At 39.4% G+C, this 26,691-nt stretch overlaps 1 protein-coding gene across 2 annotated transcripts in view; it reads right to left on the bottom strand.

Moving 5' to 3' along the window:
- LOC134220742 (tyramine receptor 1) overlaps positions 1 to 26,691 on the bottom strand; it is a 171,774-nt gene that overhangs the window by 50,156 nt on the left and 94,927 nt on the right. The gene's annotated exons all lie outside the window — the stretch shown is intronic.

Here is a 26,691-nt window from a genome sequence, read left to right as displayed (position 1 = left end):
TTACTATGGGGAGAAAAAAATGTTTTCGAATACCAAGGGGCACCCCCAAAATTATGTCTTTGGGTGAGAAATCAATCTCTGAAAATTTCAGCTCAATCGCTTGTTGCATAAGCTGGCGCATTTGATTTGAAGTTTGTATGGGGATTTCAGCCAAAATGTATAGGAAAATACACCTCCGTCACTAATTCGATCTGGAAATTGGTTCTGATTGCTCGATTGACCTCAGAATTGCAGAAACGGCAGTTGGTATGCTACAGAACAATTTGACAGAACATTGCACGATGATTAAATGAACTTTTATATAATTTTTGGCTGATTTATTAGGAGCTGATTTGTGTATTTTTGGGTTTTTTGATCGAATCGCATCAGCCGAAACCTATATAAAAGTTCATTTAATCATCATACAATGTTCTGTGAAATTGTTCTGTAGCATACCAACTGCCGTTTTTGTAATTCTGAGGTCAATCGAGCAATCAGAACCAATTTCCAGATCGAATTAGTGACGGAGGTGTATTTTCCTATACATTTGGGCTGAAATCCCCATACAAACTTCAAGTCAAATGCGCCAGCTTATGCAACAAGCGATTGAGCTGAAATTTTCAGAGATTGATTTTCTCACCCAAAGACACAATCCTGGGGGGTGCCCCGTGGAATTACACAACCTTTTGTTTCCTGGGCCAGTCTAATCTCCACTGGCAAAAGGATGGTGGTTTGATTTGCTCATATGCCATCGCGTGCGGAAGGATTTGCTATCGACGAGTACTGTATAATTTTCTTAATAAAATGAAGAGCAAAACTCACCAAGGGCAGTAAAGCGTGGGAACTCAACGGTAAGTAATCTCATGTTTACAAAAGTTGAGTGAAATTTACCTAACTTTTGGTTAGTTTCTATTAAAAAATAAGTATATTTTACCTTATATGAAGTGAATTTTATATAATTTCAAGAAAAATTGCTTAATTTTTGGTTCCAACACGAAATTCCCGATTTGAGTGAAAAGTACCTAATATTAGGTACTTCTTTCTAATCGTGTACATAATGCAAAAAAAAATCCGGGGCAACAAAAAAAAATCGGGAATTTATAAGGATTCTTTATCAAATCCGAGATGTTTTTTCATTTTAGTGTTTATTTTCTATTAGCCCCTCCCTTTGACCTTTCCAGGACATAATTTTTATTAACTGTTTGTAATATTTTTATATCTTGAATTCTATAGGATGTAAACTGATGACTTATTCAGCAAAAACGCGTATTTTGGCAGCCAAATTACATAGAGAGAATCTAGCTTAATTTTACAAATGGACATGTGTACAGATCAGTTTTGGACCAGTTTCACCATTTTCGTAAGTATGTCCCTCACCATAAACGACGTTAAAATATTCATCGCTAAATATTTCCAACAAAACCTCAGTAAAAATTGAAAAGGCCGATTTTTGAACTGCAATCAACAGATTTCATAATCACCATTTTGAAAAGTATTACAGATTCAAAGTGCCATTTCAATTAACATCTTGAATAAAGTCTCAACCAAATTCATGAAGATTTATTGAATCTGTAATACTTTCCAAGATGGTCTTCCATCCACTACTTTTTTCTATGGAGTTAGCCTCGGAAGATAAACGAAAATCGTGACTGCTAGATGAAAGCCTTTTTTCGTTTCATCGCTTCACCTCTCACTCACTTTTTACTAGAACAATTAGAAAAACTCTGTGGTGGGCTGCCGTTGGGATTCGAACCTTAAGGTCACTCCTGACGGAATCCAATTTTCAAAGTACTCGCGTTTTCAAGAGCGCATCATTCGACACGGAAGCAACACACAACTGTCATTTTTATTTTTTCAGCTTTGCTGCGTCGCAGCATGCGTGAAAAAATAAAAATGACAGTTGTGCGTTGCTTCCGTATCGAATGGTGTGCCCTTGAAAACGCGAGTACTTTGAAAATTGGATTCCGTCAGGATAATAGCCGTAAGTTGCGCTTAACAATAATAACCGTAAGTTGCGCTTACTCTAGCAACGCCATCACGATATCTGCATGTACGCATTAGGCTACAGTGACCAAACGGGTTCAGCCTACTGGTTTGCATTGTCTGGCGCCCCGGAAAACGTTCCGCATTCCATTCTGCATCTGTAAAGCCTAGAAATTCAATCCATTGGAAATAGAATGTAAGGAAATCTGCAACAAATCTGAATAATTCAAAGAAAAAAGGGAACTTGAGGTTACTGAAGTTGAGGGTCTTGAGGGACTACTGAAGTTATAGGACGAAGGTACTTAATTTTGAATATCCAGACAATTTTCGCAATATTAAAGAATACACAGTCAGTTTTTATTTCTGCAGCTTAGCAAAATAAAGAACAGACTTCCGTAAAATAAAAATACGGTTATTTGCTGATTTCCAGTAAACTATTTGCTGTGTTTTAGCAATAAAACGTCACAATTCTCGGCAAAATACGTGATTGCTGGAAGCTAGGACATGATGTGACAATTCAATCGAGACCGCCTTGTTACTATTCAGTCGGTAGCTCTGACGAGGTGGTTGCCAGTGTATCCAAATTAATCAATTTATCTCCCTTCCTATACATTATTTTTGTAAGAGAAGCGAAAGAAAAAATATGACTTCTAGATAAAACATATGACAAAAAGTGAAAATAATCAAATCAACATTTAATCTTTGCAGGCCTTGGGAAAAATGCATAAGTCTTTGACTATTAAATATAAACTAATTTTATGCCAACAAACTCGAACGCAGACATTTACGTTTATTTCTAAATATTGTGATTGTGACAGAAAATCAGTACGATTTTGAAGCATTTGAATAATCTGGATCTGCAGGGTCTAGAAAACGTGAAAAAATGATATATTTCCATGATATACGGAATCGAAAATATCTGAATATTAAAGCTTTGGTTATGACAATGATCTCAATCGGAAGCATCTGAATCAGTTCCACAGTCTGAGAATGAGATATCAGAGAATGCCTTAAATCTTGACCATACTCAGATCTGCAAAGATCTTAAAATCTACTGAATCAGGGAAACTTCTGAAACATCACCATTTCACGGTTTTCAAACAATGGTTGTTTAGACTGAATGCTTTCAAAAGACAGCGGAGAACGGACAATACTCAGTAGACCAGTGAGGGATATTTCGCTTATCGAAGAGTTTCCACAACTAGAGCACAAATCGAACTATCGCTTCACAATACATTACAAATTACATACACAACTCAGTCAACTTAGATGAAAATAAAGCATACCAAAACGATGAGATCTACAACAGATATGCCCTACGTTTTATATTTTTATACACTTTCATCAAAACATTGAAAAAAAAAATTGGAAAGCTAAATGCTTTCCTGCTGAATATACAGAATTGTATTCTGTAATGAGATTTAGTGAAGAAAAAATTTAATGTGGGTATAAAATTTTGAATAGAGTTTGAAGTACACAGGATTTTGTTTTTACACGATTTTTTTTCGCTTGTATTTTTGATCGTGTGACTTCAATTTGCCACCAAACTCTTCGCAACATGTTTCAAAAAATCCAGAATAAATCAAAGAAAAATCACATGATAATTAATATACGTTAAACATTTGGGATGAGTGAAAAATTGAGAAAATGAAAATCGCGTAAAAACAGAATCCAGTGTACTTTATTCAGCAGCGCAGCCGATTTTTTATGATATGAAAATTGGTATTATTATAAATTCATTTCGGCTGACTTGGCTGACTAACCAAATTCTGGAACCAAATTTGGCATGTGGAGGTTGTAATAAGCAAAAAAACTTTCATGGGAGTTCGAGACCTCTTCTCTCTCTCACATCCAAATGAAATCGAAATTTCTGCATAATTCGAAAACTAATCAGGCAAACGGTACCAAAATTGGCAACTCCTCCCTTCTCTGGAAGGGAGAGCTCCATACTAAGGAAATCTAAATTTTTGCATAACTCACGTGTGACAGTATGTAGTCACAATCAAGTTGTTGCAACCATACATGTTTGTCTGATTTGTCTGTTTGTCAATTTCAAATAAAAAAAATTCTGGGCGATGGTCAATTTAGGATATGGAGAGAAAAATGAATTCTTCTTGGAAAGCGACTATATATTTCATTTTACGACGCTACTTCAAGACATAAAGACGAAAACAATTTTTACTCAAACACGTTAATGCGTATTTTAAAACGATAATGCATGCACTCAAAATGTTTCGCTTGGAAAACACATTCCATGGGTATACCCCGTTAAGTATAAGTACGTTAGGTATAATATACGTTAGGCATAAAATTACTCAAAGATCAACCCATTATATAAAGACGGCAGAATTATGCCTAACAACGCGGACCCCATTCCATCACGTTCTTACCGGGTTTCGGAATTTAAGCAGATTTTTAGCCAACGCGGTCTATCAAAATGATCCGGGAACACGTGGAACCCTATTTTCGATTAAGTCGTTTTTTACGCAGCTTTAGTGTACTCAACACGGCCCCGGTGTGTATTATTTAGATTGTTAAAAATTGTGAAAAATAAAAGAGCACATTTCTTGCCAACTGTGTAGGACATCTCTGTTGGTTACCGAACTGCCCGTGAAATAAAGTAGGAGAAACCCTGGTGAAGCTACATATTTCTTTAGAAATATATTTCTAAAATTATTGTTGTAAACATCGTTTCTGTCACAGGTTTTTAAAATTTTGTTCATTTGAACTGTTGTCCTTTCTACCTCAGACACTTTTAGAAAATTCTATGGATCCATTCCCAGGAAATCGAAAGATCGTCAATTTAGATTTTTGGGAAACAGAACCAGAACTCTTTGCGGACCTTATTTAATGCGGGCTTGATGATGTTTGTGATTAGTCCTTTCAGATTTCTACAAAACTTTTTCCAGCAGACTTCTATTAATCCATTTAAACAAATAAAATGTTAAACTCCCTAAAATTTGATTATATTTTTGTGGAACTAGTAATCAGACTTACCAGACAGTATTGCAACAAAAATAATTACCTAAATGAAATGTTTTCACTAGAATCATGGGTAGGACAATGCCTTGACTGTCCCATCCAGGGGAATTCGTGCGTAAGACATGTCCTACTTGTCCCGGCGCCACTGAACTGTACAGTAAACAATATATTTTGTATCTGATTCTGTTATAAATTTCTAACAAACATTTATGTAAAACCTCGAGCATTTCGGAACAAAGTAGGCAAATTGTCATCGGCGATAACTTTTCAAGTTTGAAATCAATTGATAATAAACACAAAATTATCCAATTATATGCAAACCTTACCAATACAAATTTAATGTCAACAATGAAGTTCAATCAGATGTTTGGCATTGTGTTTTAGTGTTATATGAGAAATAAGTTCATAAAGTAAAGGTAAATGTTTAAATCGAGAAACAATTATCGAAAGATTCTCGCTTGCGAGTTTTTATCAATTGATAATTTGGATATGTGATCGCATGAGAGTGTTCCTCATCCTCGATTTTTTAAAAATTTGATTTTCTCATCCCTGGCGACCACAATTCCATTGTAATAATTATGAAGTGAATAATGCTTTATTACTGGGTTACAGAGGACATTCAACCGTGTGGCTTCAGAGTTTGACTTCCATGTATCAAGAGACGTGTTTCGAGCTAGATTGTGTAATATCATATCTTTTTGTTAATGCACAAACTATCATTGGGGCTTAAAAGCTTGTTGATGTTGAGTGATTTAAATAAATAAATAAATAAATAAATAAAATATTTTACCTCTTATGCAAGGCAAGTTCATAACAGAGAATGTATCAATAACAGATTTAGGTATTATTGAGTTATTTTCTCCTGCTCGGGACAGAACGAAATATATTTTTGACTAGCTTTTCCGGCAGACGTCGATCTGCAAAGCAGGTGAAAACGCGCTGTAAGCTGCCCATGCAAAATGGTAACCCCCTTTCCAGAGGGGAGAGGGGTCTCAAATCTCAACAGGAACATTTCTCGCTTTCAAAATTCTTTACATGCAAAAATTTATTCTATTTGATTTGTTAGTCCCCGAGTTATGCAGAAATTTGGATTTCCTTTGTATGAAACTCTTTCTTCCAGAGAGGGGAGGCCTCCAACCAAATTTTGTAATCTGTTGATTAGAAACTAAAGAGTAGGTTTTGTGCCTATTTAAGTGAGAGCAAAAGGGCTCACTAGGTTTCCAAGGCAGAAGTCACTTTTGCGAAATTAAGGTGCAGCCATTTGGGCTGTCCCATTTTGCATAAGTCTACACAGATTGCATTGCAAATTAAGATAACACACTTGACAACTTCAGCGTTGCTATAAACAGCACGTTGAAAACAGATACTAAGCCAATTTCGCACGAAGAATGTCAAAGACGAAACACAGAGTTCACTGTGAAAAAACGTATACACCTGATTCTGTTTTCCCCCGTGTAAAAAAAGAATCGGGTGTAATGCGAATCCATACAGGAGAAAATTTGTAGAAAATCTAAAAGCAAACATACTGATAATCCCACCCTTATTTAACCCTATGCTGAGATTAAATAAGGGTAGCCAATTCTCTCGAAGAACCAAAAAGACCACTACGTCATAATATAGCAACATGATCAAATGTTTGGCAGGTGCCTTGCTGCAATAGAAGATAGTATCATCACAATCATCGTAGCCCAATTGATTTTGAATCGCTTTTTTGCAACAAACATAAGTAAGGGAAACTGTCGATAGTGCCCCTTTCAAATTTTGCTTAATTGTTTACCAGGGAGATAAACACAAAAAATATTTAAAATGTAATGAAATTGAAATGTGACAATTTCGCACATGTTTGGTAATAGGGGAACTGTTCCGTTTTCCATCTCACTGAACATATATTCATCTCATCGCAAAACAGAAAAATATAGCACCAATCTTGTCGCTTCTTTTTGCTAACATGCGTGCTCACTGCTGAAAAAAATCACAAAAATAAATAACAAATCAAATACCTTTTCATTGCTTTGTTTTTGATGGGATGGAAATGAGAGCTATGGGATGAAGTGCCGAACTGTTCCCCTAATAGGATTTTTTATAGTTGACAATCGAATTTCTGAGAAGCTTCTTTAGCTTGCCAACTACTGGAAAAATCATCAGCTTTGTACAAAAGTGCATTTTACTGGTAATTCGCAAAAACTCACAAACTTTTAAGCATAGCGAAAAACAAATAAAGTAGATCTTTTTTGTTGATATAAACGTCATGGCAAAGCAACGGCTTAGAACTCTCAACGATAAATTACAATCTGATTCTTTTAATTTAAACTGAAATGAAAAAAATGAAGATAAAACGTAAACCATTTTTGGATACAGTATCGAAAAAAAGATTTATCGTCTTTCCAGCAACAACTTTTCATTCTTCTTCTAACTTTTCACTTGTTTCGCGATGCCCCTCACTCCGGGAGGCACTGGTTAAAGCATATCAAATGTTGAAGAGGATAGGAAAATATCTTCGATGACAAAATCGATCGTTAAAGCTGTTCATTTTGCGAGCAACTTCTCTAGGGAAGGACGAACAACAAGAAAATGAACAATAGTGGATTGCAAGTTGATTCAAAACAAGAAAATTTGCATGTTATGATTGTTGTACCAGTTAGTCATCTCATCATCTTATTTTAATTTTATCAAAATCATAGAAATAAAAATTGGAAAACTGGTTTCTTATTTATGTTTGCATTTGGGCTAAATTTTTTGTCTTTCAAGAGGAGATGATTATATGCGCGTCATATAAGGAATAGAACGAATCCCCTCACCCAAAAAACAAATCTGACAATTATTGTATAAAATCTGGGCATATACAATTCTGTAAGCTTTTTATACAAATATTGTATTAAAATAATACAAATCTGTATTATTTCAATACAATAATTGTATTAAAATCATCCGAAATTGTATATGCCCAATTATTATACAGTTTCTGTAAGGTTCTTATGTAGAACTGTATTAAAATCTACCATCCGCTGGTTGGGTGCTTTAAATCGATTTTTTTTTATCTAAATCAAGCTTTAAAATAAAATACCATTTAAGCCAATTTTTTCGCAGTAGTCTACCCGTTAATCGTGAATCGCAGAGTGAATTTTGTTGGTAAAACGAGTCTCGATTTAGGACGTTAGCTCTGCGTATGATTTTTATGGTAATAATGCTGTTAACACCACCATGTGCGATAACGGCTCTGTGAAACTCCACATGGCGGAAGACAGTGCATGGAGAAGCTATCAGATATCGGGGGAGCTATATTCATCATCTATATCGTGGAAATTTAACTGCTACGGTGTGCCTGGAATGTGTCCCGAATGATCCGACTGGTTTTGGCAGATTTGCATATTTTACGTGACGATGTGCTGTGTAGACCGAGCAGAATACAGAGGAGTTGTCTCTGTGCCTATAGACTCATTAGAGAAATCGAAATACTATTTCAGAGAAATAGATTCTTTTTTTTATCAATTTGGATTAGTTGGCAGTCCTTTATATGCGTTCATTATGTTTTTTTCATTATTTTTTTCAGAGAGTGCTTCAGGAACGATATGATTATTATTATTTAATCAGACTAAGGCCGAAGTGGCCTGTGCGGTATATAAGAGTCTTCTCCATTCGGCTCGGTCCATGGCTACACGTCGCCAACCACGCAGTCTACGTAGGGTCCGCAAGTCATCTTCCACCTGATCGATCCACCTTGCCCGCTGCGCACCTCGCCTTCTTGTGCCCGTCGGATCGTTGTCGAGAACCATTTTCACCGGGTTACTGTCCGACATTCTGGCTACGTGCCCGGCCCATCGCAGTCGTCCGATTTTCGCGGTGTGAACGATGGATGGTTCTCCCAACAGCTGATGCAATTCGTGGTTCATTCGCCTCCTCCACGTACCATCCGCCATCTGCACCCCACCATAGATGGTACGCAGCACTTTCCTTTCGAAAGCTCCAAGTGCGCGTTGGTCCTCCACGAGCATCGTCCAGGTCACGTGTCCGTTGAGGACTACCGGTCTAATAAGCGTTTTGTAGATTGTCAGTTTGGTACGGCGGCGAACTCTATTCGATTGGAGCGTCTTGCGGAGTCCAAAGTACGTACGATTTCCAGCCACTATGCGTCTCCGAATTTCTCTGCTGGTGTCATTTTCGGCAGTCACCAGTGAGCCCAAGTACACAAATTCTTCTACCACCTCGATTTCGTCACCACCGATGCAAACTCGCGGTGGGTGGCTCACATTGTCTTCTCTTGAACCTCTTCTTATCATGTACTTCGTCTTCGACGTGTTGATGACTAGTCCGATCCGCTTAACTTCCCTCTTCAGTCTGATGTAGGCTTCCTCCATCTTCTCAAAGTTACGTGCCATAATATCTATGTCGTCGGCGAAACCAAATAGCTGGACGGACTTATTGAAAATTGTACCACTCGTGTTAATCCCTGCTCTTCGTATTACCCCTTCCAAAGCGATGTTGAATAGCAAACACGAAAGACCATCACCTTGCCGTAACCCTCTGCGGGTTTCGAAGGGACTCGAGAATGCCCCTGAAACTCGAACTACGCACATCACCCGATCCATCGTCGCTTTGATCAACCGTGTCAGTTTATCCGGAAAACCGTGTTCGTGCATTAGCTGCCATAGCTGATCCCGATAGATTGTATCATATGCGGCTTTGAAGTCGATGAATAGATGATGTGTGGGCACGTTGTATTCGCGGCATTTCTGCAGTACTTGGCGAATGGCGAACACCTGGTCCGTGGTGGAGCGTTCGCCCATAAAACCCGCCTGGTACTGCCCCACGAACTCCCTTGCAGTTGGTGCTAGTCGACGGCATAAAATTTGGGAGAGTACCTTGTAGGCGGCGTTCAGCAATGTGATTGCGCGGTAGTTGCTACAATCCAGCTTATCGCCCTTTTGTAGATATGACACACGACACCTTCCATCCACTCCTGCGGCAAAACTTCCTCCTCCCAAATCTTGGTAATGACCCAGTGCTCTAGCCAGTGCCTCACCACCGTGTTTAAAAAGCTCTCCTGGTAGTTGGTTAACCGCAGGGCTTTGTTGTTCTTCAGCCGGCCAATCTCCTCCTGGATTTCCTGGAGATCCGGAGCCGGTAGAATTATGTCCTGCGCGCGTTCTCCCAGGTCCATCACCATACCGCCATCTTCGTCTGCCACATCGCCATTCAGGTGTTCTTCGTAGTGCTGCCGCCACCTTTGGATCACCTTACGCTCGTTCGTGAGAAGGTTCCCGTTTATGTCCTTACACATATCAGGCTGTGGCACGTGGCCCTTACGTGAACGGTTTAACTTCTCATAGAACTTTCGTGTGTTATTAGCGCGGTACAGTTGCTCCGTTTCTTCACGGTCTCGATCTTCCTGCTGGCGCTTTTTCCTCCGGAAAATCGAGTTTTGTCTGTTCCGCGCCTGTTTATATCGTGCTTCGTTCGCCCTTGTGCGGTGTTGCAGCAATCTCGCCCATGCTGCATTTTTCTCTTCAACTAACTGCTCACATTCGCCGTCATACCAGTCGTTTCTCTGATCCGGGGGCACCGTGCCAAGTGCAGCGGTTGCGGTGCTACCAATGGCGGATCGAATATTTCTCCAGCCATGTTCAAGAGACGCTGCGCCTAGCTGCTCTTCCGTTGGAAGTGCCACTTCCAGCTGCTGCGCGTATTCTTGGGCTAGTCTACCATCTTGTAGCCGCCCAATGTTAAGCCGCGGCGTCCGACTTCGACGCGTGTTGTACACCGTCGAGAGTTTTGAGCGCAGGCATACTGCAACGAGGTAGTGGTCGGATTCAATATTCGCACTGCGGTAAGTGCGGACGTTCGTGATGTCGGAGAAGAATTTACCGTCGATTAGAACGTGGTCGATTTGGTTTTCCGTTTCTTGGTTAGGTGATCTCCATGTGGCCTTGTGGATATTTTGCGGGGAAAGAAGGTGCTTCGGACTACCATTCCGCGGGAGGCTGCGAAGTTTATGCATCGTTGGCCGTTGTCATTCGATACGGTGTGCAGACTATCCGGTCCGATGACCGGTCTATACATTTCCTCCCTTCCTACCTGTGCGTTCATGTCACCGATGACGATTTTGACGTCTTGCAGTGGGCATCCATCGTATGTCTGCTCCAGCTGTGCGTAGAACGCTTCTTTCTCGTCGTCGGGTCTCCCTTCGTGTGGGCAGTGCACGTTGATGATGCTATAGTTGAAGAAACGGCCTTTAATCCTCAGCTTGCACATCCTTGCGTTGATTGGCTGCCACCCAATCACGCGTTGGCGCATCTTACCCAGCACTATGAAGCCGGTTCCCAGCTCGTTGGTGGTGCCACAGCTTTGGTAGAAGCTAGCCGCTCGATGCCCGCTTTTCCACACTTTCTGTCCTGTCCAGCAAATCTCCTGGAACGATATGATGTTTTGCCAATAAATCTGACAAGTAATAGCCGATCATATCATTGCATATTCAATAGCGAAAAAATAGTTTGCATTCCTCATCGATTGCACCTTTTTGCGAACGGTTAGCGTAATGCTGTGTACCGAAAAGAGTGATTATACTCGCGAGAGCGCTGTATCCATGTAAGATACAACTTCTTGTTTTTATTTCCCTAATATTCATCGGTTCGTCGCAATTATTCGAGCATAAATTGATTTATTTCTAACGAGTTTCATATGGCGTCGAATTTTTCGCTGCGTATATTCACTCAATCTGAGCGCAATCGGCGAGGGACGGGCGGATGAACATTGCATCCTTGACAACCTGGAATCCGGTTGATATGGGTAATAGAACTGATGGCTGCAAACGATGTGTATAGGAAAAAGTTTTCGCTTTGATGAGAAAAAGTTCTAATGGAAAATGGAATTGCAGCGTGCTATTCCCGATAGGCTCCGTTTATGTGTGCGTTTTTATGACAAGCAGATGGGGAATTCATTTTATTTCGCAAAGAGTTTTCCTAATTATATCATTGTCTGATCAAAATACTGATTACGATGGGAACAATCTTTGTTGAGAACCATTTGATTGTATGGAAAACGATTTGGAATATTTGGATACCATATCTTTTTAGTATATAATGAGATTTTTCCAGGTACTTCTCAAATTATTGTCATTCCTATTTTAACCGAACAGAGCTGGTTAATATCCTTGAAATTAAATGCAGTGAAAAATCGAAAAAAAAAAAAAAAAATCTAAGTGCTATTATTAAATATAAAACATTTGTGGCAAGTGTTTTGCCAATAACTATGAAACACAATGATTGATGTGAAAAAATTTAGACAATTTCTGCCTATGTCTTTGATTTGGTGTAATCCTTCAGCCATAACACTGGTGCTTGATAAAGGCAAAAACAAGAGTAAGTATATAGAATATCAAAATGCAACGAAAAAGTTGTGTCATTAGCATGGTTAATGAGCATGAACAGAATTTGTGATAGTTTGACCAGAGATAGCTGATGTGTGTACACTGATAGTCTATCGAAATTATCCCATTAAGTAAACACTCTATCCTTATTTGAAGGACAATTATTATGTCATGATAGCTATACGCGGTCTGATGGGGAGGTTCTTAACACAACATTTCCGGTGATGTTACCCGTAAATGATTGAACACTATTTAACCACCATGATGGTTGAAGATTTACGTAAACCGATGATGAAATTCGAAGATACCGAATTCTATGTATCAATATACTCATTCAGTGGCGTAGCCAGAAAATTGTTCTGGGGAGGGGGGTTTCCGAACTTTTTTTTTCGAAAAAAAAAGTTTCTTCTAAAAATGTTGCCTTTGGGAGGGGTTTATGCCCAAAACCACCCCCGTGGCTACGCCACTGTACTAATTCAAAACCATACCAAACCAAAACCAAACCATGGGTTCGTTGAAAAACCATACCAAGGTGTGTCATGGTTACATCCGGTCGCAAATTTTCGGTTAGCTAAACGTCGCCACTCGGTTCGAAAAGTAGAAACAGAAGGTTTTGAACGCTAGAGGTGCTAGTATTAGCATTAGCATTGAGCAATTCGCACAAATTCGTAGGTGGTACAAGCCAAGGCTATTGTATGAGAGTAGCATCACTTTCATCCGTTACCACAGATATTAATTTGGGACTAATCACTATCTCTTAGATGAAAGCAATGCACTCTCCAATAGTCGAGATCTGTCCTGGCCACGTCCTTGCGAATGCTGAGGAAGGGGAAGGATGGTTAGTAGGACACCTACTTAAGAAAGATGCAGAGAACTCTACGACCTCTCATAGGTGCCACGGGAGGTTTTGGGATTGTGTGGAAGGTTATAACAGTAGGAATCGTTTTGGTAGAACGTGAAACACAGAAAGAACTAAGATAGAAATACAAAGTAGGAAAGGGACGAGCCTGGAATTGAACCCACGACCTCCTGCTTATAAGGGAGAAGCGGTAGCCACTAGACCACCGAGCTCGTCATGGTTTTGAACGCTAGAGGTGCTAGTATCCCATACAGATATTGTAATCAACATTAATCAACCATAGTAACCCGAATTTCACATAATCAATTTGATCTCATGTATGAAAATAGGGCTACTGTGATGTAAAACAAGGACATCTGACACATAAAGCACCACCTTGAGCAAAACATGTTGGTCACAAGATATCCAATACTTATGTCATTGCCCTAGCAGCACACATGTTCCACAAAGGTTACCGCAACTCACATGTGACTAGATTTAGTCACATTCAGGCTGCTGCCATCACTTTTATCTGACTTGTGCTGCTCGGGTAGATATCCAATACTTATGACCTGGGGACCCTGAACGTTCGGAGAAACTGGAGGAACATCGCCCAGGACCGACGATTATGGAGCTCTACAATACGCCAGGCATAGGTGTATCGACGCTGTAGCCAACCAGGTATCCAGGTAGGCGAATTTGTTAAATGACAACTTATGCAGAAAAATAAGTAATTTTTCGTTGGCGCTTAGTTCGATTTGGCAGAACCCCGACCTTTTGGCCTTCTATAAAACCCTTTTTTCGAGGTTTTAACTAATGTAAACCTGGGTACTGAGCCACTCCAACCAGCAGACACAAAATTTACAAAACTAAAAATCAACATATGTATCACAATAATTCCTAACTCAAAAATTCCTAACTCAAAGTTTTTTTGATTTTATAAAGCTATTAATTTCTTTTTGAAAATAGACCTAGGGCAAAACGCACTACAGGTGGTGCAAAATAGGACACTTGCATGAGAGAAACAAAAGGTGAACGCATGGTTGTTTGTAAAACGGAAATCTTAACCCTTGTGTGGCCGGCTGGGTACCCGGGTACCTTTTTGGAATTCAATTCGCGATATCTAGATGAATTTTCATAGTAGGAGGTTGAAACTCTGTCACATCCACAATAATGACAGCCAAAATCGATTGTACAGGTTAACTGAAATTTTGATTAAGGAGGGGTGGAGGGAGGGGTTCCAACATTTTTTCACCCTTTAAATGGCCGGCAGGGTACCCGGGTACCCACGAAACTAAAATGCTTATATCTTAGGCAATTTTTAACCATTTTCAACCATTTTGGGCTCATTCGATTCAGAAATTTGTCCTTTATTTATTATAATTATTTATAGCGTGTGTTCTTGATGCTTCTGGGTTCACCAGACAAGATGACTCCGGAGTGGCCATTTTGGAACAAGTTTTCCGGGTGGGAGGGGGTTTGGGTTGGGGGAAAGGTTGGCCAAAACATTTCTCATTGGAACCCCAACAATATGGGCGTCAAAATTCTTGAAATTTAGACAGCAGGCTGTTGTTTATTATCTTGGGTCCAACAGATGTGTGAAAATTTGACAGGTTCCCAGTCCAATAAAGGTCATAAACATTTTTCAATGGAACCTCAACAATATGGGCATCAAACTTCTTGAAATTGCCTCAGCAGTTTGTTTCTGCTTGTTTTAGGGTCACCAGATATGCTGACTTTATAGTTTCCATTCCAGGACAGGTTCCTCGTAGGGTGTTAAGTTGCCAACTTTTCAATAGATCCCTAGCATAATGATATCAATCTTTATAAAATATAAATAAAAGGAATAGAAACCTACGGTTTTTTGTAAACCGTGTGTTGAGAGCAAAATCATTGCAAGGACTATCCTTTGACCCCAGAAGGCAAAGTCCACTGAAAAAAAGGACCCCAGAAAGCAAAGGTCCACCGAAAACTCCGAAACATCCGGAGAAATTGACGGTTCTGAAAGTTAATCCTAGAAAGCTGAGACTTTTCAGAATTTTAATGTTGTAGCAATAAGCGAGCAAAATCAATACAAGGACTACTCATTCATCCCGGATGGTGTAGGTATAGAAGATTATATTTTGAAGCTGCGATTTTTATATATCTATTGTTGGCGTAATGCCAATTCTGGAAATCTGGAAAGGCAATGACCACGATTGGTCATCAAGTGGCAGTGAAGGTCCTGAACACCCGGAGTAAAGAAGAGAAAAGAATGAAAATCTTCCTCGAATACAGTGTTTTGTTATGAATGTGAGAGCAAAACTCCGCTAAATGGTCCTCCGGGAACTCCGGAACATTCAGAGAAAAGGGCACATTTTTAAATTCATCCTCGTAAACCGTACTGTTTCACAAAACGATTTATGCATCAAAATGAGAGCAATATCATTGCAAGAATCAAACGCTGACCCCGGGAGGCCACTAAGTAATCAATTCTAGAAACTCGCCCTAGAAAGCTGTGACTTTTTTCGTGGCTGTGTGCGATCAAAATCAATTTGAGGATCATTCATTCACACCGTGTGGCCGGAACCCTCGGAACTTTTGAAGATGTACCAATTTTTCAAGTCGTCCTAGAAAGTTGTTTGTTTTTAGAAATCGCTTGTTGAGAAATGTGAGAGCATAATTGGTGCAATTTAAACGGATGGTCAATCATTCAAATACATCCAATAATGCTGCGACTTTCAATAAATCGTTCGATCACTTCAAGTGGTGGAATAAAATGGGATAGTACGAAATCGTCTTATTACTATCGAAGACACTCCACTAGAAGCTCTAAATAACCTATGACTGACGTATTGTAGAGCTCCATAATTGTCAATCTTGGGTGATGTTCCTCCAGTTTTCCTAAACGTTTAGGGCTCCCATGTCCGATTCCACCGCGTGCAGCAGCCAGCGTGTTCGTGGCCTTCCACAAAGTCGCTGGCCTCTATCCGGATCTCTGGTGAATATTGTTTTTGCAATTCTTTCTTCCGACATTCGCACTAAGTGACCGGCCCACTAGAGTTTGCCGTATTTTATACGATTCACAATATTTTCTTCTTTATACACTTGATACAGCTCGTGATTCATGCGCCTGTGCCACACATCTTTTTCTAGTTTACAATCGAGAATTGAACGTAGCACTTTTCTCTCGAAAATATATACAAAAAATAATACCAAAATCTTATATGCAGAATACTTGGGGCATAACATGCTTAGGTATTTCAATACAAAGCGAATAATAATTGGTTATGCATTTGTTTTGTGCATATTAATTTTTGATATTATTTTTTTGGTATTTTACCTCTTAGGCAGGGCTAGTTCACAACAGAGTATGGTATCAATAACGAAATTAGGTATTATTTAGCCAATTTCTCCTGCTCGAGCAAGCACTAACACCAATAGGGCACTGCACAGAAATATCTCTTTCTCTTTCGTTCTTCATAAGTTTTGACGTTTACTGGCCTTGTTGTTTTCTAATTTCTTTGCAGCGAGAAAGAGACAAAGCAGTCTGTGCAGTGCCCTATAGGTCTACCTTTATCTTTACCCGCAACCATGTACTCCGTCTTGGTAGAGTCGATGGTTTAGCCTATCCTCGCCGGCTCCCTCTTCATTAGGGCAAAAGCCTCCACTACTGCCCTACGATCGTTACCAATGTAGTCAATGTCGTCCGCAACGATCAGGAGCATATTCGACCATGTGATGATAGTGCCATTCTTCTGCACGCCAGATCTCCTAATCACCCCCTCGAGTGCAATATTTACAATAAATTTGAAAGCGCATCACTCTACTTCAATCTCTCCAGGGTCACAAACGCGATTGATACGTCGTCTGCAACTCGAATACTTTATTTCGAGCCATCAAGCGTTGCACTTATCATCGTAATCAGCTTCGCCGGAGAACCATGTTTAGACATTATCTGCCACAGCTAATTACTTTTCACTGAACCGTACGCTGCTTTCAAATCAATAAACAGATGGTAAGTCTGCAAGTTGTACTCCAAAAATCTATAAAGGATCACGGCCACACAGGTAGATTTTGAAACTGGAACGACGAAACTGATTAGACTAGCCAGTTTCTTCACCTACTGAGAGAGCGGATCTAGTTAATGATTTTTTTACACAGATTATCAGTCAATTCAGATTCAGAAAAAATTGAACGCATTTTCGGATGTTCCGGAATTTTCTATGGTCCACATGGTGGCTACCCGGAACCAATTAGTGGTACTTGCATTGATTTTGCGCTCGCAATATTAAAAAATAAAAGATTATTGAAAATAATATTTTAAGACGAGTATACGGAATAGGTCTCTTCTCCTTCTTTTTTATTTTGAGCTTGAGCTTGGTTGACTGCCCGTAGTTGCTACTCCATTATGACCAGATCAGCTGTTCTTGTAAAGAACCAACAGATGTTTGCTTGGGACTAGCACATATCTTCAATGTACATTGTACAAGTACTGGTGATCTAATTTGTTAGGTCAAACTGGCGCCTGCCACGTCAGAATACAAGTCAATGTAGGCAAGGGGGAGGAAATTATGATGCAATCACTCGCCCACTGCAAGCCGAATATACCTCTACACTTGCCACGATTTCATACGGAATTTATTTAGGTTCGAGAGGCAGAGGTCAGTCTTGGTTAATGAACTGCCAATGCGATAGATAGAAATCAACTGATGGAATTTCTAATTAGATGTAGGAAACGAGCTTTGTAGATCATTTCCAATTCTAGCTGATACTACTAGAATAGTCAAGTTGAAGGTATAGAGATATAAATGAAAACGGTATGGAAGTCCATTTCCAGCTCTAGCGATTGCTAGAGAAAAGTATAGAGTGAGATACAAAGTAGGAGAATGGAACTGCACTGGGATTGAACCCACGACCTCCTGCGTATGAGGCAGAAGCAGTAGCCATATGACTACCAAGTCCGCACTCTTCTTCTTCTTTTTTTACTCTGTTACAAAAAAAGGTTCACGATTACGCAACTGTTAAAAACAAAATGTAAGAAATGATGATTGCTTCGGCAATTCCGGTATTTCAGGAGGACTTCTGGGTGGCCACTCGGGATCAATGAATGATATTCGCAATCTCGTGCTTAGTATCATAAGGGCGTAACTGTATTGATCGATTTATCTTCGACGATGTTTTCTTTTTATCAATGTAGTGAATTGGGTTGTATACTATTTCGCCGAAAACCATTTCGCGGAAATTTTTTTCGCGGTACGACATTTCGCGGAATGTATCAACTCTCCGAAACACATTTCGCGGAATGCACCTTTTTTCCGAAAGACATTTCGCGGAATGTACCTTTTCACCGAAAGTCATTTCGCGGAATTCAGTTAGAATAATTATCATTGAAATATTTACCGATTTCTGCTTAATTACATGCAATTCTTTTGAATTTAAATTTAAAATAAAATTTATAATATAAAATTTATTTATAATATAAAATTTAATTTAAATAATGAAAGATGATAATTCTTTCTTTGAATGACCGCATCCGGTCGATATAACACAAAGTGAGAAAACAATGCCTTCTTGAAATGGACATGTTTGCTCGGTATAAAGAAACGAAAGAAGGTAGTCCCTTTTATGGATTAACGCATCTGTCCAGTATAAAGGTTATGCCTACTTTGAATAGATGCGTCTGCACTAGAGATAGTCGGGTTTCATATTTTGCAAACCCGAACCCGATTTGTAAATATCCTTCAAACTCGGACCCGACCCGAACCCGGAATAGTTTTCACTTGAGTACCCGAGAAGTTTGGTATTCGTAAACTTGTACTTAACCCGAACCCGACATAATTTAATTATTCAAGCCCGCACGAAAGTTTTGCCAGGAAAATTCAAACTAGATATTTACTGGTTCTTTTTAAATCGAAAAAAAAAATGTAAGCCCAAACAACGAACACAATTAACAAAACTGAATAAAATAATATTCAGTATTTTATTTCTTAAACCCGTACCCGACCCGAACCCGATATTGTACTAATTTTCAAACTTGAATCCGACTCAAACTCGTCGGGTACGGGTTCGATTCGAGTTTCGGGTTTCAAAACCCGAAACCCGACCATCTCTAGTCTGCCCCGTATAAGGCAAATTGAGTTGATAATTTCTTCTTTAAAAGAACGCGTCTGCCCGGTATAAGGCGAAGGGAAGAGTAACGACTACTTTAAATGAATGCATCTGCTTGGTATAAGGCGAAAGGAGTTGATAATGCCTTCTAAAAAAGAACGCGTCTGTCCAGTGTCAGGCGACGGTAAGAGTAACGTCTACTTTAAATGAACGCATCTGCTTGGTATGAGGCGAAGGGAGGGGCAATGCTTTCTTTAAGTGGATGCATCTGCCCGGTATAAGGCGAAAGGAGGAGTAACGCCTTCTTTAACCTTCTGTCTGTGCTCAAAAAAACTTACGTTGTCTGTGCTCTGGGGTCAAATTGACCCCAAATTGAAATTGCTATAACTTTTTTATTGTTTGGCCGATTTTGGATTTTTGGGGCTGTTTCGAAAGATAATCTAATCATCTTTCAGGTCGTAACTAAAGATTGACTATTGGGCGGCTATATTGGCGGGTACATTGCGGGGAGGTGTTTTAGTGAACAAGGGTACAAAAACAGTGATTTTTCATGATTGTTTTACTTAAATCCGAAAATCCTACCCATTTTTAACTGCACCTTTTTTAAAAAGGTTACGCAGGAAGGCGTGTGCTGCGGCATGAGGCGTTGATAAGTTTAGAACTTGGCCGCCAGGTGGCGGTATATTTGAATTCATTATTTTAGACTACTCAAGATATTCTGATATATAGAACTCTCCTCAGTGTAAATATTCTTACCGTACAAATTGAAAATTTGTTAAAATGGCGTCTTGATCAAAGGTCATTTAGTGGGAATGGACTGTCTAGTGACGGAAGTAATAATTGGGAATTTTATAAATGGGCGGCAAATTGGCTAATCTTTGGTTACGCATGTAGACCCAAAGGCCTTAGTTCCAGGGTTTTCTTGGATGACCTGAAACATATTCTGTGAACACATTCTATTATTTGCAGCATCGCTGGAGCAGGTTGAATGCAAAGAAAACTTTTGATGAACTCTACCACAACATTCATAATTGCCAAAAATACTACAAACCAAAATACATCAGATCTCACATGCAACAATATACTCAAATATAACAGCTCACTAGCGCCGCATCTTGCAAGAAGTGCTCATTATAATGAGCACCGCTTTGTACTCCTGGACATCCTGAACAATGTTGCCGAATACAACTTGGTTGTAGGTATGAGAAATCTCAAGCTTGTTATTATTGTTATACTCAACGTATCCCCGGGCCGTGGTCAATCTACGTTGTATGACATTAGGCAATACGTTTACACTGCTGGCTTAAATTTTCAACGTGACGATTAATTTATATAACTCATGAAATCAATGTGAACTCGACTCGTGGAAAACTTATTCCAGGTTATCCGAGGCTTGTGATAGACCCTTTATCACAACGGACCTTTCCATCCACTGACTGGTAGGCTCGAGCGTCCCGTCCTCTGCTTCAGACCCATAAGGGGTCCGAAACAGTTCAGTTTCAGGGTAGTAAACTTGTGAGAGAATAGAAGATAGAGGAGGAGAATGTGGAGCGGCTTGTTGACCGCTTCCGGCTCTAGCGACTGCTATGGAACCTATTTATTAGAGAATTGTTTGTAGAGATAGAAACGGTTGTGTTTATGTACATGATAGATGTTCAGACAGTTCGGGATCGCAACGATAGAGTTTGTTATAGCTTAGAAACTTTTCAGATGATTTATACTTATGGTAGAAGGGAAATGATTGAAATCCGTTTTCTGATGATTGTCGAAGAAGCTATGTAGATTGATATGATATAGGTACGTGCAGTTTGGAATTAGCATGATCACGTTGGTTTAAGTTTGGAAACATAAAATAGAAAAGGAGGGAGCAGGAGGGGTGGGGGAACAAATACCTAACCATTTGACGTAGAAAGATTAAAATAATTAAACTGAATTAGAATTAATCAATTAAATTTTACACTTTTGATCGAACTTGAGTTAAAAATGTGTTCCAAGCGTGCCCACCGAATTAAGTATATTACGAGTACTGATAACCTATGCTACTAAATAAAGCTCGTGATTAAAAAATGGAGGTTGGCTCATCAAAATATAATATTATTCTAGATATTCTCTTAAGTATGAAAACTGAATCCTAACTATCCCGAAACTGCTTTCACCATGCTGCCGCCCAGAGCACAGTCGCTTCTGCCACTCATAGACAATGTCCCTCCCACCGCCTTGACAGCCTTAAGAAGTATCTACCAAAATATTTGAAAACTAGAATGAATTATGACCAGTCCCGCCATTTCATAAAATGATTTGTTCAAGCAAAGGCGTCATAGATGCGGGAACGACATCGCCATAAACGACACGGGACAACCATGCCCCACACGACAGTGCAACAATGCACCGAATCTGGGACCTCCTAAACTTTTCTATGCAACGCAGAGTTTTACCCTCTCTTGCGTTATGTGATGCTGAAAATAAGCTCCTAATCATTTGATGGCAAAATAAAAATAAAATAAAAATAATCAAACAAAATTAAAATATTCTAGCTAAATTTTACTATTTTGGTCGAGCATGGGTCAGCCGCCTGACACACGCGTTGAAAAATATGTTCCATGCGTGCCCCCACATAAAATAATAACGTGTGCTAATCACTAATGATACTAAAAGATTTAAATGAAATTAGGTATTGTTCTCGCTTATCATTTTAGCACCGCCAGGGGGAACTTGGCCGATACCCACTGCACTTTTCTTTCCCTTAGCACAAACAATTAACCATCATTTGTGATATTTAAACGGAATATTATTGGGAATTCTGAAAAGGCAGACAATCAATGCAGTTAGATTGCCAGGTAATACGTGCACATCGTAGCACTGGTGATGCATCACAATCGTATATATACAGGAGTATATGCACTATATGATGACATTGACCGGAAGATTAGATAAGCATTTCCCCCCCAATGTTGCCGAATACAACTTGGTTGAAGGTATGAGAAATCTCAAGCTATAGCAATATTTCAAATATGCAAGAATATTGCAAGTACACTAGCGCCGCCTATTTGTAAATTTCTTCATTATTTATTTCGTCACATGACAGTCCATTCCCACCAGACGAACTTTGTTAAAGACGTCATCTTTACAAATTTCAAATTTGTGCGATAAGAATATTTACACTGAGGAGAATTCCATATATCGGAATTACTTGAGTAGTCTAAAATAACGAATTCAAATATACCGCCACCTAGCGACCAAGCTCTAAACTAATCAATGCCTTATGTCAAAGGATACGCCTTCCTGCATAACCTTTTTGAAAAGGTGCAGTTCAAAATGGGTAGGATTTTCAGATATAAGTAAAACAAGCATGAAAAATCACTGTTTTTGCAACCTTTTTTACGAAAATCCCTCCCCGCGATGTACCCGCCCACCTTTAGTCAATCTATATATAACGGTAACGACCTGAAAGATGATTAAATTATCTTCCGAAACAGCCCCAAAAATCCAAAATTGGCCAAACATTAAAAAAGTTATAGCAATTTCAATTTGGGGTCAATTTGACCCCAGAGCACAGACAACGTAAGTTTTTTGAAAAAAGTACACTGTAGCGCAAATTTTCAAGATTTTTCAAGCGAATTTGCACCTAAGAGACAGATCTCGGCGAGTTTTACCAAACTACCAAAAATTAGGAGAATCGGTTGAAAACTAAAAAAATGGCACCCACTCAAAGTGGCCTGGGGTCATATTGACCCCAGAGCACAGACAAAAGGTTAAATGGATGCACCAGCCCGGTATAAGGCGAAAAAAGTTGATAATGCATTCTTTGAATAGATAGGTCTGTCCGGTATAAGGCGAAAGGTTACCCATCCGGCGGTATAAGGCGAAGAGAGGGGTAGCGCCTTCTTTAAATGGATGCATCTGCCCGGTATAAGGGGAAAGTAGTTTATAATGCTTTCTTCAAAAGAATGCGTCTACCCGGTATAAGGTGAAGGGAGGGGTAATGCCTTCTTTAAAAGAACGCGTCTGTCCAGTGTCAGGCGAAGGGAGGGGTAACGCCTCCTTTAAATGGATGCATCTGCCAAGTTAAAGGTGAAAAGAGTTGATAATGCTTTCTTTGAATAGATGCGTCTGCCCAGTATAAGGCGAAAGGAGGGGTAATGCTTTCTTTAAGTGAATGCATCTGTCCGGTATAAGGCGAAAAGAGTTGATAATGCTTTCTTCAAAAGAACGCGTCTGCCGGTATAATGCAAAGGGAGGGGTAACGCCTTCTTTAAATGGGTGAATCCGCTCAGTATAAGGCGAAAGGAGTTGAAAACACCTTCTTGAAAAGAACAAATGTACCCGGTATAAGGGGAAGGAATAAGTAATGCCTTCTTTAAATGGTAGCGTCTGCCCAGTTCAAAACTGGCAGACGCTACCATTTTTCGGTATTAAGTGAAAGGAAGAAATAAATGAATATTCATAAAAACGTCTATCCGTAACAAAGTAAAGAGAGGAGATAATCCCTTCATTATATCTGGCCCGTCTACCAGATGTAATAAAGGATTTGTAAGAGGCAATGGAAATTTTGAAAACTACTTCTACATATTTTGGGAAGACTTCCTTATGCATGTAACTCGGCTTAGCAGGTAAGCAGGTAATAATTGTGGACGTACTGAATGAACACTAAGCTACTATTATCAATATTCCGCGAAATGGTGCATTCCGCAAAATGGTACATTCCGCCAAAAGTCATTCGGCGAAAAGGTACAAACCGCCAAATGTCGTACCGCGAAAAGTTACAAACCGCAAAATGTTATTCCGCGAAATGTTCAACCGCTAAAATGAATTCCGCGAAATAGTTTTCGGTGAAATGTTATACAATCAGTGAATTGCGGTAGTTTGCCGAAGGTTCATGCTTGTAATGAAGGATGATGGCATCTTCCACCTGAAGCAAATATAAAATCGATGAAGAGAATTGGATCAATACAGTTATGCCCCTATGATTCTAAGCGCGAGCAAAGACTCTGCTTCTATACTGCTTAATTACAAACTATTTTCGAAAGTTTTTGAAACAAACTGCAATAATTGACCACTGCTGTGGACCACCATGTAGCCCTTGCTTTAATTTTGCTGTCACAACAAATGACGAATTTCAAGAACTAACCACTGCTCCGGATGATCCGGAGCTTCCCAAGGATAACTTAGTGTCCACCTGGAGTCAATTAGTGGTCCTGGACATTTACAACGGATTGTTTATAAAAAAAAAGATGATAATTTCTAGAATAAACTTTCGTAGTATCAGAAGGAGGCCACCTAGGATCGAAGAGTAGTGCATGTATTGGTTTTGATGTGACAATGTTAAAACAAACGGTTTATGAAAAATCACATCTGTCTAGAAGAATCTGTCTGGAATCGATCATATCTCCGAGTGTCCGGAATCTTATGGTGGGTCTCCTGCTGGTCACCCGGCATCAATAAGTGGTCCTTGCATTGATTTTGCACTCATATTGCTAGAAAAAATAATTTAATAAAAATGCGGCTTTGAAAATGTTTTTGAACACTCTTGGCTCCTCGAGGAACCTATTCCGGAGAATTGGCAATCCGGAGTCAACTTGTTTGATTAACCCAAATAGATCCGAAATAAACATTTGTACAATTTCAAGAAGTTTGATACCCATATTGTTGGGGTTCCAATGAGAAATATTTTTGGCCAATCCCGGAACCCGGGGATCCACTTCTAGAATGGCCACTCCGGAGATAACTTGTCTGGTGAGCCTAGGATCATGAAGGACATGACCAAGAGTTAATTTCAAGAAGTTTGATACCCATATTGTTGATGTTCCATTGAACAATGTTCATGGCCACCTATGGAACCTGTTCTGGAATAGTCAATCGAAAGTCTGCACTTCTGATGGACCCAAATCAATAAAAATCAATCTACTGATGAAATTTCAAAAAAATTGATGCCCATATTGCTGATTAGCTACCGAAATCCACGATCAGTATCATTTATGCAGGACATGTTCCTGGAAATCCGGATTTTCCAGAAATCTAATTGACCGGATCGGTTCATCCTGATAGCATCTTGATAGAAGAGAAAATTATAAATCGAATAAGCCCAAAATTGTTGAAATTGGTTGTAAATTTCAAGAGATATAAACATTTTAGTTTCATGGGTACCCGGGTACCCTGCCGGCCACACAACGGTTAAGGGAGTGTTGGAAGAACCACACATTGTGGATTTTGTTAAAACCGGTGCCGCAAGAATTCAATGTCAATTGGAGCTTTTTGACCCGCATGTGAACTTAGCCTTAGTATATCTCGTTGCAACACTAAGATCTTAAGGACAAGCATCTCGGAATCCAAAACAAAATTCACTCAATATGAAAGCATCGCACAATTGTCATTTTTATTATTCCACGCATGCTGCGACGCAGCAAAGCTGAAATAATATAAACAAAAGCTGTCCACTGCCTCCGTATTGAGTGGTGTGTCCTTGAAAACGCGAGTGAATTCAGTTTTGGATTCTGTGATGCTGTGATGCGTTTGAAATCAGCAATAAGAAAAATGTTTTCCTCGGAATTTCTCATTTTTCAGACCACCAGTCATTTGAATGACATGTATCTCAATTGACAGAATAGAATTTTTCAATTGAAGAGAGACACTGATCACTACTGTACAAATATGTAAAATAAATATGTAAAACATTTAGAATGCTGTGCTTAATAACTGTGAAAGGAAGTAGCTGTGGACAAGCAAACTCGTATTTTTCAATTGTTTTATTTTGTACCTGCACTAATACGTGGGCGGGCACTCACTTTAATATGTACATCCATCTAATGTTGTCGGCAATCAGCAAAGAAAAACGTTGACGCAAAATCTAATTACTTAATAAAAATAGCGCTCCCGAAATTTCGTACTCCATTAAGGTGTGAATATTAGATTCAATCGTGAACTGTGTTTGATCTGGCGGTGGTGCAACCGACATGTGCGTCTGAATGGTTCAAACTGAACAGAATGGTGCTAGTGGCTACTGATGTGTCAGTACTAAATGTGGATCATTCATGACCTTTCCCGGGATATTTTTTTTCTTCGTGTGTACTCTGCGGAAAATTTGTTTGTAATGTGGATATGGTTGTGCTCCATTGATATAAATAACGTTTCAAACCCGTTGCCTTTCAAATTAGGGTGATGCTCCATCAAATACTCATTGCTGTAAACGACGTCATAGCATTAACGTTATTTTGAGCTTTTTTAAACAAGTGGGAAAAAATCTTCCCGAGCACCCATGAACCTGTGCTACGTGTCTGTGACGTCCAAACGAGGGATTGAGCAGCAGGGTAATTTTAATATAATTTTGCCGTCATCTCCGTAAACTTTATACGCTTTATGTTCGGCGCAAATAGTCCATCGCTATTCAGAGTACCGAAAAAAGGTGAACAAAAAACCAAGCAAATATTGCACCGTCAAGTTACTTGGTCAATGGGTTTTT

The sequence above is a fragment of the Armigeres subalbatus genome, chromosome 3 (genome assembly GCF_024139115.2).
Source record: "Armigeres subalbatus isolate Guangzhou_Male chromosome 3, GZ_Asu_2, whole genome shotgun sequence".
In the NCBI taxonomy this organism is placed as follows: domain Eukaryota; kingdom Metazoa; phylum Arthropoda; class Insecta; order Diptera; family Culicidae; genus Armigeres; species Armigeres subalbatus.
This window is presented reverse-complemented; position numbering and strand designations above follow the sequence as displayed.